General features: G+C 43.4%; 1 long non-coding RNA gene across 1 annotated transcript in view; it reads left to right on the top strand.

The window, feature by feature from the left end:
• LOC119506505 overlaps positions 1-17,535 on the top strand; it is a 33,085-nt gene extending 15,550 nt beyond the window's left edge. The window contains exons 2-4 of the long non-coding RNA XR_005211008.1: positions 16,167-16,236; positions 17,267-17,368; positions 17,497-17,535. This is a non-coding gene — a long non-coding RNA (uncharacterized LOC119506505). The remainder of the gene's footprint in view (positions 1-16,166; positions 16,237-17,266; positions 17,369-17,496) is intronic.
• Positions 17,536-18,686: the final 1,151 nt, after the last annotated feature.

The following is an 18,686-nucleotide window of genomic DNA, read 5'->3' as shown; positions in this document are numbered from 1 at the left end:
ACGAGCAAGAAAGAAGCATACACATCAGACCACTTCAGAAAGGAATAAAGCTGTGAATCAATTTAAACAAGCTAATGTGAGAGAGTGAGCTCAGTGGAGGCTGGAGGCCTTCCTGATTGAGGGTGCTTGGGGAAAGTTACTGAGTACAGCTGGAAGGAAACACTTCACCTGCAGGCAGGAAGTCTGGGTCAGGAAGAGAGTCCGGGACTGAGGAGGCCGTCAGGAGGGTGGGGAGCTGTATGGTTTACCTTGGAGAAGACCACAGGGAGGGTATATGGCTCTTTAATCACTCACTATTCAAGGGCATCTTCCTTCATCTCCAGCCCTTCTTTATTGTGTCATTAAATACCAACTCCCCCAATACATTTACTATCAAACAGCTCTTCTTTTAGCTTTGTCCCCATGCCAGTTTGGATGTATTACGTCCTGCAAAATGCCATGTTCTTTGATGCAATCTTGTGGGGGCAAATGTATTAGTGTTGATTAGGTTGGAACATTCTGATTGAGTGTTTCCATGGAGATGTGACTCAATCAACTGTGAGCGAGAACTTTGGATAATTTCCATGGAGGTGTTATCCCGCCCATTCAGCGTGAGTCTTAACTGAACCACTGGTGTCCTATAAAAGTGTTCATAGACAGAAGGAAGTGCTACAGCCAAGAGAGACACTTTGAAGAATGCACAGGAGCTGAGGGTGGAGCTGGAACACAACCTGGGATCAGCAGACGCCAGCCACGTGCCTTCCCAGCTAACAGAGGTTTTATGGACTCTGTTGGCCTTCCTTTGGTGAAGGTATACTTATGTTGATGCCTTCATTTGGACATTTTCATGACCTTCACACTGTAACTTTGTAACCAAATAAACCCCTTTATAAAAGCCAATCCATTTCTGGTATTTTACATAACGGTAGCATTAGCAAACCGAAACAGTCCCTATCCCTGTCTCTTTCCCTCTCTCTGGTTGGGTCTTGTAATGGGTTGGTTTTTTTTTTCCTTCCCTGCACACACCAATGGCTGAGGTTCAAACAACCATCTCAGCAATGACAGCAGCAGCAGCACCTCCAGCTGGGGGACTTTTGCCCCCCAGTGACACCCTTACCCTCCTGAGGCCTGGGCTGCTGGTTCCCCTCTGCTCCCGCTTCTGCCCAGCCCCCCGCAGACCGAAGTCTTGATCAGACCCACTGCCTGGCTTTGATTTTGTTTCCTCTCTTTCCCTCCTTCTGGAACCCTCCCGGCTCCCCTCCATCCTGTCCTACTCAGGACACTGGGGTGCTCAGAGCCCCTAGACCCACTTATCTGAAAGGTGGCTATGGAATCCCTGTAGATGACCCTTCAACGGGAAGAGGGATCTTCTAGTAGGATCCTGTCCCTTTTATGAGAATGTGTCAATGACCCCTTCCCTAGTTCTCTCCCCTGTCAATGTGGAGCATCTACTCCTTTGGAAAACCTTCCCTGAACCTCCAAATCTGGGGTAGGGGTCCCTCCTCAGGGCTTCCAGGGTGTGTATTCTTTCCCCTTATGTAGCACCAACCACAGGTGGTCACCTGACCACTCTCCTCTCCCACTAGACTGTGACCTCCTTGAGGGCAGGCCCCATGGCTGGGTTGTCAACATGGTGTCTCTACGTCTAAAAGGGTATCTGACACCAATGAATGGATGAGGCTGCCCACTCTGGGCTTACAAATAAGGAAGGGTCCCTGGGTTTTACCAAGACGGGTAGTTGGGCCAATTGACCTTACTGGTCCAACTGAGAGGCTGCTGCCACCCTACAGTTGGGGAGCCTGGGAGACCAGAGCACATGCTCATTTCCATTTCTGATTGCTGGGTGTGGGAACACTTTCAGGATATGGGAACCAGCTTCTTCTTTGGTTTTTCCTAAAAAGTGACTTTGTGACTGGCTTCAACAAACAGAATGTACAAGGAGTGACACCATTATGGTTTTGAACCTAAGTCTTAAGATGGCCCGGCAGCTGCTTCTCCCTGAGGAGACTTTGAGCCACCACGTAGGAAATCTAGCTAACCTGATGGAGAGAGAACATGTGGAAAGGCCATGAAGAAAGGGCAAGTACTTGGAGACTACATGAAGAGGTGGAGAGGCCTACCTGTCATGTCATCCCTTCCAGCCTTCTCTGCCAAGGCCCTAGAAACACTGTGACACCATCTTGGGTGTTCTAATCCCGGCTGCCATTTGACCACAGTCTCACAAGAGGCCCCAAGTGAGACCGGCAGAGGAACCATGTAGCTGTAAATCAATGCAAATCTGAGAAATAATTAAATGTTTCTCTCTTAAGCCAGTTTTAAGCCACTTTCAAAAAGTGTGAATGGGGATCTGTAGACCCAGCAAGGGCTTTGAGTGCTCCCTCCTCTGACTGCTCAGTGACAAGCAGAGAAACCAGACTTTCTATGACATAACCCATCCTTCAACGGGGATTTCTGAGGTTCCAGGAAGAGTCTGAGACACCCGCTTTTAGAATGTAGTACATTTCTGGCACTGCCTGGGGCTCTGAGCTGGTAGAAAGGCAGAGTTTCTGGAAGACAGCCTGAGGGGCTGGGGAGGGACAAAGTTGCCTTCAAATATAGGTTCCACCCAGTTCCCTTCAAGTGCTGCAATACTTTTAAGTTTTATTTTGCTCAAATTATTATTTTCTCTATCTACAAAAGTAAAACATGGTCATTACGGAAACATTAAGAAAATACAGGCAAGAAAAAAGAATACAAAAATTAAACGCTGTTAACATTTGGTACACTTCTCTCTGTACTGCCCCCCCCCCCCCCCCAATCTCCCTTTTGGGTATATTTCCTTCTTTTTAAATCTTTTTCTCTGTCAGAATGGGATCACAGTCTTCATGCAATTCTTTGCCCTTTTTGTTTTTTTGTGCAGCATATTGTGAACAGCGTTCCATGTAGTTGAATGTCACCCCCAGCAACTTTTTAAATGGCTGCCAAGAGTCCTGTTGCATGCATGTACTACAATTTATTTAAATAATTCCCTAAAGTTGGGTATTTAGGTTGTTTGCAAACATCACTATTACAAACAATCCAGGAATGAGCATTCTTTTTAGCTAAACTGCTGCACACAGCCATGATTATTTCTTGAGGATAAATTGCTAGATGTAAACTTGTTAGATCAAAGGATATTTTGCTACATCTTGCCCAACTGCTCTCTACCAAAAGAAAAAGAGGAAAGTGTTTTCATTTTGGCTCCTGCCAGGAGGTCGTGAGGGTGTGGGTTGCCTTTCTGTGACATTTCCTCTTTTAAGGCTGTCCTTGGTGCCCATTTAACCTGGTTTCAGAAGGATGGTGGCTTGTGCAATTGGCTCCTGTACCCAGCTGGGAAAAGCCCCAGAGAAACCTCAATAATTCTGCCAGAAGGTCTGTGGCGATTAGAAACTGTGTGCACCCCAGAAAAATCACGTTGTTAAAGCTAGTCCATTCCTATGGGTGTAAACCTGTTGAAAGTAGGTTTTCATGAGGTTACTTCAGTTAAAGCATGACCCAGGGTAGGCCTTAATCCTCTTAGCAGAGTCCTTTATAAGAGAGTGCAATTCAGACAAAGAGAGAAAAAGTCACAGAAGCAAGAAGCTGAAAGAAATAAAACCTGGAAGAGAGGGGAGAGACCAGCAAATGCTGCCATGTGCCTTGCCATGTGGCAGAGGAGCCAAGGATCGCAGGCAGTCAGTCTTTAGAAAGAAAGTGTCACTCTGATGATGCCTTGATCATCATGGCCTCAAAACTGCAAGCTTGTGCGCTAATAAATTCCCAGTGGGACAGCCAACCCATTATATGGCATCTGCTTTCAGCAGCCTAGCAAATTAAAAAATGCCCAAAGTGATTAGGAGTCAAGTGGAACAATAAATAATTAAAGAAATGCTATAACCACAGCATAGAGGTTATTGGTACAGACTCTGGAATCAGGCAGCCTTGGTTTGAATCCCTGCAAGCCTTAGGCAAAACTTCTCCAAGCCTCAGTTTTCTCAGCTGTGAAATGGAATCATCACATCACACCCAGAGGGGGTTTGTTGAGCATTAAATGAAATCAGTTTGCAAAAAACCCATAACACAGGGCCAGGTAGGTACAAAGCGGGTCCTCAGCGCAAGGTAGCTAGCATGGTGATTAAATAGGAGCAATGATTTCAGCCCAAGTAGCAAACTTTGTTTAGCTGTGACCCTTAGGGACCTGTTAAACTGCTGAGAATGATTTCTAACTACTATATCCATCACTGTCATGGGAAGAGATGCTCATATGAGTAAATTTCCTCAAATGTTTACTGTATTGTAAGTTTAGTAATTCAATGTTTCTTAACATTCATGCAAAATTTTAGTTGGCTTTACAGGCCCTTTTTTTTCTTAATGCTTATCCTAGCAAACCAATTGTTCATGGCAAAGGGAAAGGCAAACTCAGGGGTGACCACTGGTCAGGAGCTTCCTGGCCACACAGCTTGGCAAAGAAATAGATTCTTGGATCCTACTGAGCCCCCTGGATCAGATCTCCAAAGGGGGCCCCAAGGAACTGTAGCGTGAGCAAACCTCCCAGGTCATAATTACATAGCTAGCCGGGCCCCAGACTGCAATGCAAGGTCTCAGTTTGAAACCTTCTGCTGTCACTTTAATTTTCTTTCACACTAGACTGACCCCTCAGAGTTGGCCTTTTGGTTCACTGACGTTTGGCTGGGTAGGATAGCCCCAGAGTTCCACTTCCTCCTGACAGCACAGATTCGGGTGGGTGTGATGTTTTTTTTCTATTTAAATGCCCTTTGGCAATGAAAGTGCTGCTGCCAATAGCAGGCTGCTGCGCTGGCTTTGTTTGTGGTAATCGTGTTAGAAACCACTTTGTTCCTAACCGGTGGTTTGGTTGGGAAAAAGTTTTTAGCCTCCTAGGAACATAATTGCTATTTTATTTTATTTTTATTTTTATTTTATTTTATGTGTTATTTTTATTATTTTAGTTAGAGCTACTATCTTTTCCTCTCCTTTAAAGTCTCCATAGACCTGCCTGAGACATAGAATTAATTATGTGGGTAGAAAAGAACTCTATCAGACACTTTTTACAAATTATCAGCAGAGGGGCTGGTTGTCAATGTTGGCCATCCCTCATTACCACCTTCCTTCCTACTAGAACTTTGAGCTTCACTTAGGGAATGCAAAGAAAGACAAGGGCTCAGCTGGAGCATCTGTGTACCTAACACCTGGCCTTGGAGGTGTGCACCTGCTGTGTGGATCCTGGCCTGCTGAGATCCTGTGATTCCTGCCCATTTCCTAAGCCTGTTCAGTTTGCCAACAACTCTGTGAGCTCCCAGGCCCTGAAGCTGTTCAATACATTTCATTTCCTGCTGCTTGTAATCAAGAACCTGGTCTAATCTTTAGAGATTATTGAACCCAGTTTACAGGTAAGGAAGTTGAGTGCCAGGTTGGAGCTTTTGAGCAAAGAGATCCTCTTCTAGAGACCTTGCGTTCGGAGGAGAACTTAGTCCAGACTGGGCGGGGGTCAATCCGGAACCCTGCTCGCCAAAAAGATTATGATTTTTTGCTTTGATTTCCTCATGGAGGCCTGCACTCCAGTGTCTTTTCTGAGTTTTGCATTAAACATAGCCAAGTCCAAGTCAACACTGAATGGCAGCTTAGTATGATGCAGCATTCCACTGTGTGTGCTACACAAAAAGATTTGAGTTAGAACTCTGATTAATACAGACATTTAAAAAAATATGAGTTCATATATATACATATATATATAGCTATGTGTTAGAAAAATAAAATTATCTCATTTAACACATGGTTTCATGTGATTTACTACTCAGAAACTTTTGAAGTTAAAACAGTGAATTGAGTTAAAATAAAATTTTAAATAAACAGATGCAACTGCTTTTAATCTTAGGAAAGTCAAAACCCATATGGTGGCTTGGAGCTATGTACCCCAGAAAAATATGTTCTTAAACTGAATACATTCCCATGGGTGTGAACCCACTGTAAATAGGACCTTTTGATGAGGTTAGTTCAGTTAAGACATGACCTGACTCAATCAGGGGTCTTAATCCTATTACTAGAGTCTTTTATAAGCAGAATGAAATTCAGAGACACGAAGAGAAAGTCACAGAGGGAGCAGCCAGAAGCTGAAAGTCAACAGAACCTGGAAGAGAAGGGAGAAGCTGGAAGAGGCCATGTGCATTGCCACATGACAGAAAAGGACCAAGGATCATTTTCTAAAGACCAAGGATCACCAGCAGCCAGCCCAAGAATGCTGCAGTCTTCTGGGAGAAAGTATCACCTTGATGATGACTTGATTTGGCACTTTTCTTGGCCTCAAAACCATGAGCCAATAAATTTTCATTGTTAAAGCCAACTGTGCTAGTTTGGATGTATCATGTCCCCCAAAACACCATGTTCTTTGATGTAATCTTGTGGGGGCAGATGTATTAGTGTTGATTAGGTTGGAACCTATTTGTTCAGTGTTTCCATGGAGATGTGACTCAATCAACTGTGGGCAAGACCTTTGATTGGATAATTTCCATGGAGGTGTAACCCACCCATTCAGGGTGGGTCTTGATTGAATCACTGGAGTTCTATAAAAGAGTTCACAGAATAAGGTGCTGCAGCCAAGGGAGACACTTTGAAGAATGCCCAGGAACTGAGAGTGGAGCTGGAACACAACCTGGGATCAGCAGACACCAGCCACATGCCTTCCCAGCTAGCAGAGGTTTTCCGGATGCCATCGGCCTTCGTTCAGTGAATGTATACTTGTGTTGATGTCTTCATTTAGACATTTTCATGGCCTGAAGACTGTAACTTTGTAACCAAATAAACCCCCTTATAAAAGCTAATCCATTTCTGGTGCTTTGCAAAACAGCAGCATTAGCAAAATGGAACACCACCCCCTTGCATGATATTTGCTTGAGTAGTCAAGGAAACCAAAACAACCTGTGATGGTGGTACATGAAGGTACGAACGGGAGAAACTCCAGCAGAGGAGAAAGACTTTGTGGGGAGAGTCTCAGGCCAGATTCTGGTCCCAGGTGTTAACCTGAGGGATGAAGGTTATGTCACCTCTTCACTTGAGATGGATGATCTCTAATCTTCTGTTTGCTATTGACCATCTATCCTTTATCTGTAAGTATGAGTGAAACCATGCCTGGGGAAGAGATAGGCATTCCTTGTCCAGTCTAAAGAACAAGTGATAAGGGCAAGTTGTTGTTTTTCTGATCAATAGAAAAGAAGTTCTGGGCAGCCCATGAATTGGGAACTCTTGTGTTCTGGCTGGTGCGTACTGAGGGGCAAGGGCAAAAATGTGTTTCCAGGCACAATATATATTTTTCTAACATATACATACATAACACTTACATGGTGTTGGAGAAGTTCAGATCTGAGCCACCTTCCATCCGTTCATTGTTTCCTTACAACATTTATTGAAAGCTCTTTATTGCCCACCTACCAGATGCCAGAGAGTATGCTGAGTCCTGGCAATCCCAAGTGGAATAGTCCTAGGTCCTGTCCTCCTGAGTGAAACAGACAGGTAACCGGTCCTTCACAGTTGACTGAGGTTCGTGCAAACAGGATGAAGTAGCAAAGGAGGAGGCAGCTGCCCTCTATGTTGTGCAGGGGCATGGGAAGGCAGAGGTAAGGAAGGGGAGGGAGGGAGGGCTACAAGGAGGGCACCTTTAAACCAAGCAGGGATTTGCAAGCCTCCTCCATTGACTAGCTCTTTGCCTTTTGGCAAATTGCTTGATTTAATTGTGCCTTTGTTCCCTCATCTGTAAAATGGGAATAATAACACCCTCACAGACTAAATTAATGTATTAAAAGGGAGAGGGTTTAAACAAACACTACTATATATTCTTTATGAAGAGCTACATCTGTAGTAAATGCATAAAATCATGGGAGGAAGTTTGCCTACTAATTTTTCACAAGGAATTGTTTCCAGGGAGGGAGGGAGAGAAGTGGAACTTAGAAAGGGAAGATTCCAATATACCCATAAAGTTTCGTTTCTTAAAACAAACAGGATCTGAAGCAGAAGTGGCGATATGTTAACTGCGCTAACTCTGAGTAAGGGGTACATTAGAGTTTATTGTTTTTTATTATATTTAAAATATTTCATAATATAATAATTAGAGGAAAGAAAGTAGATTTATTATGTTTGAAATAGTTCAATAATAATTAATAAGGTGGTGTTTAGCAAAGCACTCAGCATGGAGAAGATCTCAAAAAGTGGAAGTCAGTCAATACAAAGCAAAACGCGAAGCCTGTGCAAAAGTCCAGATATGAGACGGAGCATGCTGTGCTTCCAGAATCACCCATGTGTCAGTGAAAGTGGGGCATGGGATCAAGAGCTGAGGCTGTTGAAGAAAGCCAAAGCCAGATCACAAAGTGCTCGTATGCCAACATGTACTTTCCTAAGGCTGGCTTCAAGCCTGCAGACCAGTACCTCCAGTCCAGTGTGGATCGAAATGGAAGTCCCAGCTGCAATGCTCTAGAAGCTCCACTCATCTGCAGCTTCACTCCATCATCAGGGGAGCCCATGGTTTGTAGGTTCCAAGTCTATGCATTTCCACTCAACGCTGAGGCTCCCTGCAAGAGAGGCTCTGCCAGACACTACAGTCTGTGGTTTGGTGGTTTCTCTTTCTCACTCTCTGCATGTCTCTTTGGAATCACTGAACCCAACCTTCCCAGGATAAGAAGATGGACAGTTACTTTGAGTGAGAGAGGAGAAGCAAGATTTTTTTTTGCAATTTGAAGATTTGAAGAAAAACTGTCCTACTCTTTGCATGAAAATTACTGGGGAAGCAAGGAAATCTGTGTTTCCCAGTCTGTGAGGTGGCAGATTCTAAAAACAGCTCCATCCCAAAGTTTCAGGGTCAGCTTGGAGGTGGCTGGATCTGGGAACTCAAAGAGCAGTCACTTAGGGTTCTAGCAGATCACCAAAGCATAATTGAGAAAGTGAAAGTCAGCTGGAGGAGGGGGGTGGTACCCAACACCACATCCCATGTTGGACCCTCAAGGGCAGCTGTGAGGCACAAACAGGCTTCCACCTATGGAAATCTGCCCTTCCACGTGAGGTAGCAATCCCAATTGTCCTCGAACAACCTTCTGTTTCCTGCTCCCACTCTGTTTCCAGGCCATGCCCCACTGGCCAGGTGCTTGGAGCCACGTGACTGTGGTCCATCCTCGATCCAGTTCTCTGCAGCCTTACCCTCAAGAGGGGACAGGAGACTGCTTCATACCCAACGGCTGCAACCACTTTGACTGGGAAGTTGCTCTACCAAGAGGGAAGGAATTGAAATAATTTTCATGGGAAATATCTGAGTTAGTTGGTTTGGTAATGCTTTCCTCTGAGCCTAGAACTGGAGAGTAGATGCCCCATCTCCTGAAGCTAACTCCCAAATCCTGACACCAGTGTCCACTACATAATTGGAAACTTAGGCAGCTTCTGGGATTTGGGACACAGGAAGCCACAGATAGCTTTCCTGAAGTTGTTCATGCCCTCTAACCTTGTTCTTGAAAAAGAACACAATTCTTTTGTTAAATTCTTTTATAAAATTAAGGAGTCCCTGAACTTGTAATGGACTAGGAGACCCTGAAACTCTTGCAGAGAATAGACTTAAATTCTGCTCCTTCTTGTTGGAGTTGGAAGAAGGCAAGGAGTGGGTGCCCTTGGGGCAGAATGGAGCATATTAGAATACCTAAAGTTGAGTAGGGGAACTCACTTGTTTTTTGATGCCAAATGATCCACTCTCCCCTTCTTCCTGAGTATGTGACTGCTAAGTAAGAGATGACATTTCTGGTCTTGTTTCATGATAGGAAAAGCCATGTGCTGATAATGCAAAGTTGCCATCAAGGACTTAAAGCTTAGTAAAGAAAAGAACAGGAAATCAATTGAAATATTCAGCAATGAAATGTGAGCAGGGTGTGCAGCTTCAATGACACTTGGTTAGAAGGTCTCACTGGAGAGTTCTACTAATCATTGAAATACAAAAAGAACACCATTTTTATATAATCTCTTCCGGAAAATAGAAGAGGAGGGAACACTTCCCAACTTATTGTATGAGGCTGACATTACCTTGATGTTAAAACCAGATGAAGAAAAGATAGCACAAAAAAAGACAACTACAGACCAATATCCCTCAAGAAAATTAATGCAAAAATCTTCAACCAAATATTAGCAGATCAAATCCAGCAATACATAAAAAGAGTGATATACAATGACCAAGTGAGATTTATCCGGGGAATGCAAGGCTAGTTCTATATTTGAAAATCCATCATGTTAACAGTCTAAAGAAGAAAAACTACATGATCATGTGCATAAAAAGCATTTGAAAAATTCCCAGTCAACTAAGAACAGAAGAAAACTTTCTCAACCCAATCCCCATCTAATAACACACTTACTGGTGAAAGATGAGATGCTTTCCTCCAAATATTGGGAATAAGCAAGGATGTCGACACACCACTCCTATTCAACATTATACCGGGAGTTCTAGTCAGTGTCATAAGGTAACGAAGTAGAAAGGTATCTAGATTGAAAAGGAAGAAATAAGACTTTCCCTATTCACAGATAAGATGGTCTACATAGAGAATCCCAAGGACTCCATTAAAAAGTCCTAGAAAAGAAACATGAATTTAGTGAGGCCTCAGGATACAAGGTTAATATGCAAACCTCAATTGTATTTCCATATTCTAGAAATGAACAGTAAGTAGGAAACTGATATGAAAATATAATTTAGAATAACTTATAAATGAAATCACCAGGAAGCTTTCTGGGGTGATGGAAACTGTTCTGTATCTTTAATGTCGTGGTAGTTACATGAGGCTGTATATTAAAATTCAGAGAATTGTACATGTGCACACACAAAAGTCAGTTTTACTGTATGTTAATTTAAAATAGAAAATTTTAAAAATCCTGGAAGTGACAATATACTTTGAAGGTGGTCGGCCATCACTACTAGTACAACTAAATTGAGGAAAGAAGATTAAATGGTAAAAGCAAAGGTTAGATATTTCTTATAAAACCTTTAGAACTTACATTCATCCACCCATCCATCTGGGCATCCATCCAACCAGCCAATCATTACAGGTTGTCTCAGACCAGCACACTTCCATGGAGTACACCACAGGATGGGGAAGACGTGGAAAAAATGACCGAATGATGCGTCCCAACAAGGAAGTCTGTTGATAACTGAAAGACGGAAAAGGTTGGAGTAGTTTCCACTTAGGCAAGAATTTTCCAGGCTCCTATAAAGTCCAACAGCCACCAGTTCTTCTTCCCATTAGGCTTTACCCATGCAGCTATTTGCACATTGGCAAAAAATATCTAATTTGGCCTATTTTCAAAACATGTAATATTTCTGTTGTTTTGTCTATAGCTTATAAAATACAACAGTGATGTGTCTTCAAATCTGAGTTCACTTTTTGTGGAATACTAACTTTAGTGTATGCATATGTATCGGGAAACTGAGAATTTCAGTTTCCGTGTATAAATGTAGCAACACTCTTGATGAGGACAATTAACACAAGGGAACTGGGAGCTGGGAACGGAAGTGGAAGGGAAGCAGAGGAAGAGGAGGAATAAAGGTTTTTTTGTTTGTTTGTTTTTGGTTATTTCTCTTTATTTATTGCATTGAAGCCCCAGAAGAGATGGAGGAAGCGGGTAGACAAGCTGTCCCTCAGGCTGTGCGTGTGAGGACACTGCCCGCCATGTTGGGTGGGACGTGGTCATGGCATAGCCACGACCTGTGACCTTGGAGGCTGGCAAGGAGTCTTTAGAAACAGTGTACAGACAAATAGATGAAATACCTCAAGCCATTTCCTTTTCTTTCCCTGGGGATTTTTTGCATGTGTGTATGCTTCTGGGACCCCAATGGGACAGAACCCAGGAGTTGCATAGAGTCTGAAAGGAATCTCGATTTGGACTGAAGACCAGACAATGCACAGAACTTTCCTTAGCACCTGTATCACCAGCCACAAAATAAAATAAAATTTCAAATTAATTTTTAAATGTGTCAAAAAATAAGACGGATTGAGGATGCATAGAGGGATGGCTAATTGGAAGATAGAGGTATGATAAAAAGAAGGCCCCAAGGAGGTGGAGCCTAATCCCCCACTCCTTAAGTATGAGCTGTGCAGTGACCTCCTTCCAAAGAGTACAGTGTAGAAAGGAGGAAGAAAGAGTAACTCTACTGTGGAGAAACCTGCCCTACGCTGCCTCAGCCGGGGCAGCAAGGTCAACGTCAACAGTGATAAGACATGTTGACAGTGTGTAGGCTACATGTGATGCGATGAAGATGGCTCTTTACCTCTGTAGTCTCCCTTCCATAATCTAGGGCTAATCATGAAAAAAACATCAGAAAAAAATCACAATTGAGGGACATTCTACAATATGTCCAGCATTTCTCAAAACTGTCAAGGTCATCAAAGACAAGAAAAGTCTGAAAAACTGTCACAGCCCAGAGGAACCTAAAGGGACAGGACAGCTAAATGTATTGTGTTACCCTGGATAGGGTCCTGAAACAGAAAAAGGATATTTGATTAAAAACTACAGAAATCTGAATAAAGCATGAGGTTTATTTCATAATAATCTATCAATGTTAGTTCATTAATTGTGACAAATGCACCCTATGAGGTAAGATGTTAAAACAGGAGACCCTGGATATGGGATATATGGGAACTCTCTATACTATCTTCATCATTTTTCTATAAATCTAAAAATTATACTAAAATAAAAAGTTTATTTTCAAAAAGTTTAGCAAAATGTTAGTGGTAGAACCAAAGTGGTAAGTGTATATGGATGCACACTATAAAATTCTTTCAATTTTGTTGCATGTTTGAAAATTTTTATAATTAAAAAAAATATATGCAAGGATTTTGTTTAAACTGCAGGGTAGGAAGATCCCGAAATGCTCTGAATAGCTAGCAAGCCAACAAGAGTTTGCAAATTAAAATGAACTGCACAAACTAAATGAAAAATAGGGTGGGATGGGGGGAAATGATTTGGGTGTTCTTTTTTACTTTAATTTTTTATTCTTATTCTGATTCTTTCTGATGTAAGAAAAACATTCAAAAGTAGATTGGGGTGATGAATGCATGAATATATGATGGTACTGTGAACAGCTGATTGTACACCATGGATGATTGTATGGTATGTGAATATATCTCAATAAAACTGAATTTAATTTAAAAAATGAACTGCACAGTACTAATAAAGATGTGCAAATTCACCATTGAGGTGGCCTTCACTAGGTATGCTGTTTTCATTGCTTTGTATTACCCGATGTAAAATAATTTATAAGGATATTAATATCTTTGCCATCAACTTTAATTCCGCCAACACTGTTTTCCCCCTTGAGATTTTGTTTCTTAATCACAATTTCTCCTAAATGCCTTACAGTTGGGGAAAGGCTATATATTTATGTATTTCTGCAGATGACCTATTATCCTTCACAGAAAAAAAAAGTAAGACCATCAGGCATAACTCCCCACTTCCTGTCCTCCTACATGAAAATGTATTTATAGCCTTCCCACTCTCGCCCCCTTGCTTCCAGGCTCAGAGAGCTGCTCACGGTTGATTCCCCACCCTGTCTCTTGAATCTCTCCTTCCTAATTCTTCTGGGACATTCACAGCTTCCCATCAGTTGCTCCTTTTCTCTCTCAAATCCTCAAACTCTCCATATTAACTCTCCTCCACAGTCTAAAGAGCCTGTGAATCTCATTTTCAAACAAGGAAACATCTTCCAGAACAAAACAAACCCACCACCACAAACATCTCTCTGACTTCTGTTCTCCTTTAACTCCTGCTCCAAGTCTTTTTCTCCTGGCTGAGGTCCTCCAGAGAACAGTCTACACTTGCTGTCTACGTTTTTTGTCTACACTCACTGTCTACACTTGCCATCTGCATCCCTCAGTGCCCGACTCTACCTTGAAAGCATTCTGACAATGTCACCCGTGACTTCCCAGAGGCCCCCCTCCTTGCTAGACTTTCAGCAGCAGGTGACAATCATAGCCAAGTGCCTGCTTGACATTCTCCCCTCCCCTGCCTTCCAGGAACCCACTCTCCTCCCGCCCCTTTGGCTGATCTTTGTCGGCCTCACTGGCTGGTTCCTCTTCCTCCACTCACCCAGATAAATATCACAGCTCTGTCCTTAGCTTTCTTATCACCCCCTAACACCCCCTTCTTGCACAATCCAACTACCCCCACTGGTCTCCATTACTGTGATGATCCCCAGATCTATACTCCCCACATAATACCAAGAGCTAACATGCAACTTCTTTGGAGGAACTACTGTGTTCTAAGCACTTTACATACATCATTGAATTAAATCTTTGTAACAAACCTATGAGGAAGGTACTATTATTATTATCATATTTTACTGAACACTTGCCCGTGTCTACACAGCTGGAAGCCAGCGATCACACAGAGACCTGTTTTCCAACCACCACTCTTATGCCCCTTGTAGAACATCCCCACCTGGAGGTCCTTCATCTGCCTCAAACTCAGTGTACCCCAAATGGAACTCATGATCCCTCCCACCCCCTGAGTGTTCCCCTTATACTTCCAGGGGAAGAGCCAGGACAGGTGGGGACTGATGTTTCTATAATTGGCAGGGAGAGGGTTTTTTAGGAAATTAAAAAAAAAAAAAAAAAGAAAGAAAAGAAAATAGTGAATACAAAATTCAGTTCAGGGCCTTGAAAAAAGCCCATGTGAGTGAGGGGCTCTGATGCATTAGCTTCCTCAGTTTCATGGTGAACCCCCCTCTATACATTCCATATTTCAGGGACTAGTGTCTAATCTCTTTAGCTAGAGACCTGGGAGTCTTCCTCTCTTTCCATTCCTTATGGAATCAAGGATGCCATCCTGTCAAGTCTATCTTCCTCGCATCTCTGGAACTTCCCTCCACCTCTTCATATAAACCATCCTGTCTTGGTCCAGATCCTCACCATCACTTGGACCATTTCCATAGTCTGGCTGCTTTCCTGCATCATCCTGGGATTTCCCCAATCCATTCACTCCCTAGGCTATAGCAGGGAGGCTATCCAAATCAAACATCCCATCAACCCTTCCTTGACTGCCCATGGTTCTCTTGATAAACTGCAAATTCCTCAGCCTAGCATTACACATCTCTGGTCAACCTCACCAGCCTTACTCCTCACCATGCTCCCCTTTATTCCTTTCTTCACCAAATAATTCCTGAGTACCTATTCTTGAGTGCCAATAATAGAGTAACTATGTGCTGAACACCAGAGATGTGGCAGCAAACAAGACAAGCTTTTTTAGACCCCATGTCCCAGCCAGGCCAAATAGCTTGCAGTTTCTAGACTGTGTGTGACTGCGTCCAGCTTCTTTGCCTTTTGCTGGGCTGAAGGAAAGGCTCTTAAATTCATTGATCACCTGACTTATCTTTTACTTTTCATGGCTCCAAGTGTCATCTGCCCTTTGGAGCATTTTCTGATCTTCCTATCTTTGACTGCTTTCCTCTCTTAGAGTATCTTCAATATCTCAACACATCCACCTGGTGATGAGAAGTTTTTCTCCACTTCACAGTGAAATCTTTGAGCAAAGGGATAATATTTTATTCATCTCTACATCTCCAGTGTTTTAATTTGCTGAAGTTGCTGGAATGCTGGAATACTGGAATACTGGAAATGGGTTGGCTTTTACAATGGGGATTTATTAACTTACAATTTACAGTTCTGAGGCCATGAAAATGTCCAAGTCAAGGCATCGATAGGATGATACCTGGACTCTAAAGCTAAGCTGCCAGCATCTGAAACACCTCTGTCACATGGGAAGGCACATGGCTGGTGTCTGCTGGTCCTTTGCTCCCGGGTTTTGTTGCTTTCAGTTTCTGGCTTCAGTTAGCTTCTTCTCTGAGCTTCTGTGGGTCCTCTCTTAGCTCCTCCAGGGCTTCTCTGTAAGCTTCTCTTAATTTCATCTCTTAGCTTCTGTATGTGTTTTATCCTCTCATAAAGGACTCCAGTAAAAGGATTAAGATCCACCTTGAACGAGGCAAGTCACATCTCAATTGAAATAATCTAATCAAAAGATCCCACCCACAGTAGGTCTGCACCCTTAGAAATGGATTAAAAGAACATGGCCTTTTCTGGGGTACATAACAGCTTCAAACCAACACATCCAGTGAGACCTGGTACTTATTAGACACCATTCATCCATTAATCCTTTCATTCATCCAACAGATATTTCTGAATGTCTGCAGTGTACCAGCAACTTCTCCAGGCTCTGTGGATGCAAAGGAGAACAACACAGGTAAGGCCCTTGATCTTACAATCCCTACCTTCTGGTGAGGTGGGGACAGATAATAGAAATAAAACAAATAAGTGAGAAAGATGAGTGAGACATGCTATAAAGTAAACTAAACAGAGTGATGTTGTAGAGGATGTCAATAGAAGGAATAGTCATTTGTGATGACGTTAGCAATGAGACCCAATGGTGAAAATGGAGCTGGCTAAGTAGAGGGACAGAAATTCCTGAGAGAGGAATGAGTTACGTGTATTTGAGGAACATAAAAGACCTGAATATGCCAGAGGGAGAAAGGCAAGAGAAAATTTGCGATGTCCTTAGGGACGGGTTCTTGCAGGGTTTTACGTGTCATGGAAAGGAGTTTGGATTTTATTCTAAGTAAATGAGAGCCATAAATAAATGTTGAATGAATGAATGAGTGACTATGTAAACATGATAGGTGTACATCGTTTTTGAATTTTATTCGTCTGTGCCATGTCTCTGCTCTGAGTTCCACCAGCACCACATTTACTTGGTGGTCCACTTCTCTGACAATCTGCTTTCGGGTGAGGAAATGTGTCCTGAGCTCCAGGCTTGTTGCTGCTGGAGAGGCTGAGGTTGGTCACCTTGGCCCCAAACCCCATCTCAGAATCAGGGTGCTGCTGTGCCAGGAAATAGCCCCAGGGCACCCCCAACTTCCTCCTCCAAGACTGGTGATTCTCTTGCAATTCGTCAGAGCTCCTGGGTGAAGAGCGAGTTCATGGGCAACGGGGTGAGGGCTTGGGGATCTGGGGATGGTGTGAGAACTTGGAAAGAGCAGGGAATCTGGCCATAGACTAGACTGCAACTCCTTTCTCTAACATTACCTAGCTGTGTGACCACGGACAAGTCACTTCACCTCTTTCAGTCTCAGTTTCTCCACCATGAACTGGGGATAAGAGTATCAGATCATTGGGTTTGGGGGAAACATTAAATAAGGAGTTTGACAAATGCCTGGCACATAATAGGTTCCAACAAACATTATTTCCTCTTTTTTTTTTTTCCTTTTGCTTTAAAGAAACAATGACCCTGTTGCCTAAAAGTTAGGCTGGACCATTAGAAAGTGCCCCTGTTCTTCAATCTTATGCCACCAGAGTGAGAAAATGGCAAAAATAATGTGGTGAGTCTCAGTTCCCCATTTTGTTTATATCTAAGTTGATGTTTCCCTTTTGTGACAATAACAAAAAGGAAAAAAAAATGCAAAGTGCAAACTGAAATAGCTTCACTTTTTGTCCCCTCTGGATCCAGCCATGAGTATCCTGATGACCCTCTCAAGACAGAGTCGTGTCTCAAAGCAAGAGGCAGAGTCCCTACAGAAGCACGTCTGGTTCTTCTCCAAGGCTTTAGAAACCGAGATGATGAGGGCGCTAAGAACTGCAGGGGAGCAGAAGATTGAACGGGTGTGATTGCTCTTTGTTTAACCCACCCTTTAAAACACTCATCCCTTTCCCAACTTTGCTTATAAGCAGATAATGCAACTTCACGTGGCTAGGTTATTTTCTGTTCTCAGCTCTTTTTTTCTTCTCCTTTCATAAAATACCCAGACAGATTTTGGGCTGTGCCAGAACTTCTAGTAAGTTGGGGTGGATGGTTTGGGGGCTGGTTTCCTAAGAGCCAGAAAGCTTTGGTCCTGGGTGGAAATTTGTGGTGTTTTCCTAGGATGCCAACTGAGGAAGATACTCACCGGCCGGTCCCAGCCCCACACATCCCTCCCTGGCCTCCCGCCCCCGACCCCAGGAAATAGATTCTCAAACAGTGGGGCTGGGGATGAGTCAGAGGCAATTCCGTTTTGGGGTGGGGAGTAAGACCTCCCACTCTTGGGGCCAGAAGATGTTGCTGAGAAGGAGATGTGGCCCTGACCTCAAGGGAAATTCCCACATCTGGGGGGTGGCTTGGGAAAGGAAGGGCATGGTCCTTTTTCTCAGCTCTCTTGAAGGGCAAGGGTGTCCTTGCTCCTGGCAGAGGTCCAGGCCCTTGGGCTGAGATCTGACGCCTGTGGGAGTTGGTGTCCCCTGGTGTGTGGAGACTGACGCGTGGAGGAGTGGGGGATGGGGGGCTCGTAGGAACCATGCCAGATCCTTCAGAGGAGAGGCATTCTTTTCACCCCAGGGCAACTTTATTTCCATTTTAAAGATGAGGAAAAAGCACCAAGGCTGAGAGAAGTTAAGTGACTACAGTGGGTGAGGAGGGGAGTATGTGTGTGTGTGAGAGAGAGAGAGACCATATGTGAACTCACACTTATGTGTAAAGGTAGGGGGTGGAGAGGGAGATGGAGGACATTAATATTTGGCACCACAGTTGATCTCTGGAGCTTTCAAACTTTCCTCCAGGGAACTGCAGACTTTGGGGTGAGAATGAAGGAGAGCCAGATGGCGGAATCCCAGCCCAGCCTACTATCACTCCCTCTTCCCTGAGGTAAATGTGAGGTCCCTTGTTCA

The sequence above is a fragment of the Choloepus didactylus genome, chromosome 11 (assembly GCF_015220235.1).
Source record: "Choloepus didactylus isolate mChoDid1 chromosome 11, mChoDid1.pri, whole genome shotgun sequence".
Classification (NCBI taxonomy): domain Eukaryota; kingdom Metazoa; phylum Chordata; class Mammalia; order Pilosa; family Megalonychidae; genus Choloepus; species Choloepus didactylus.
This window is presented reverse-complemented; position numbering and strand designations above follow the sequence as displayed.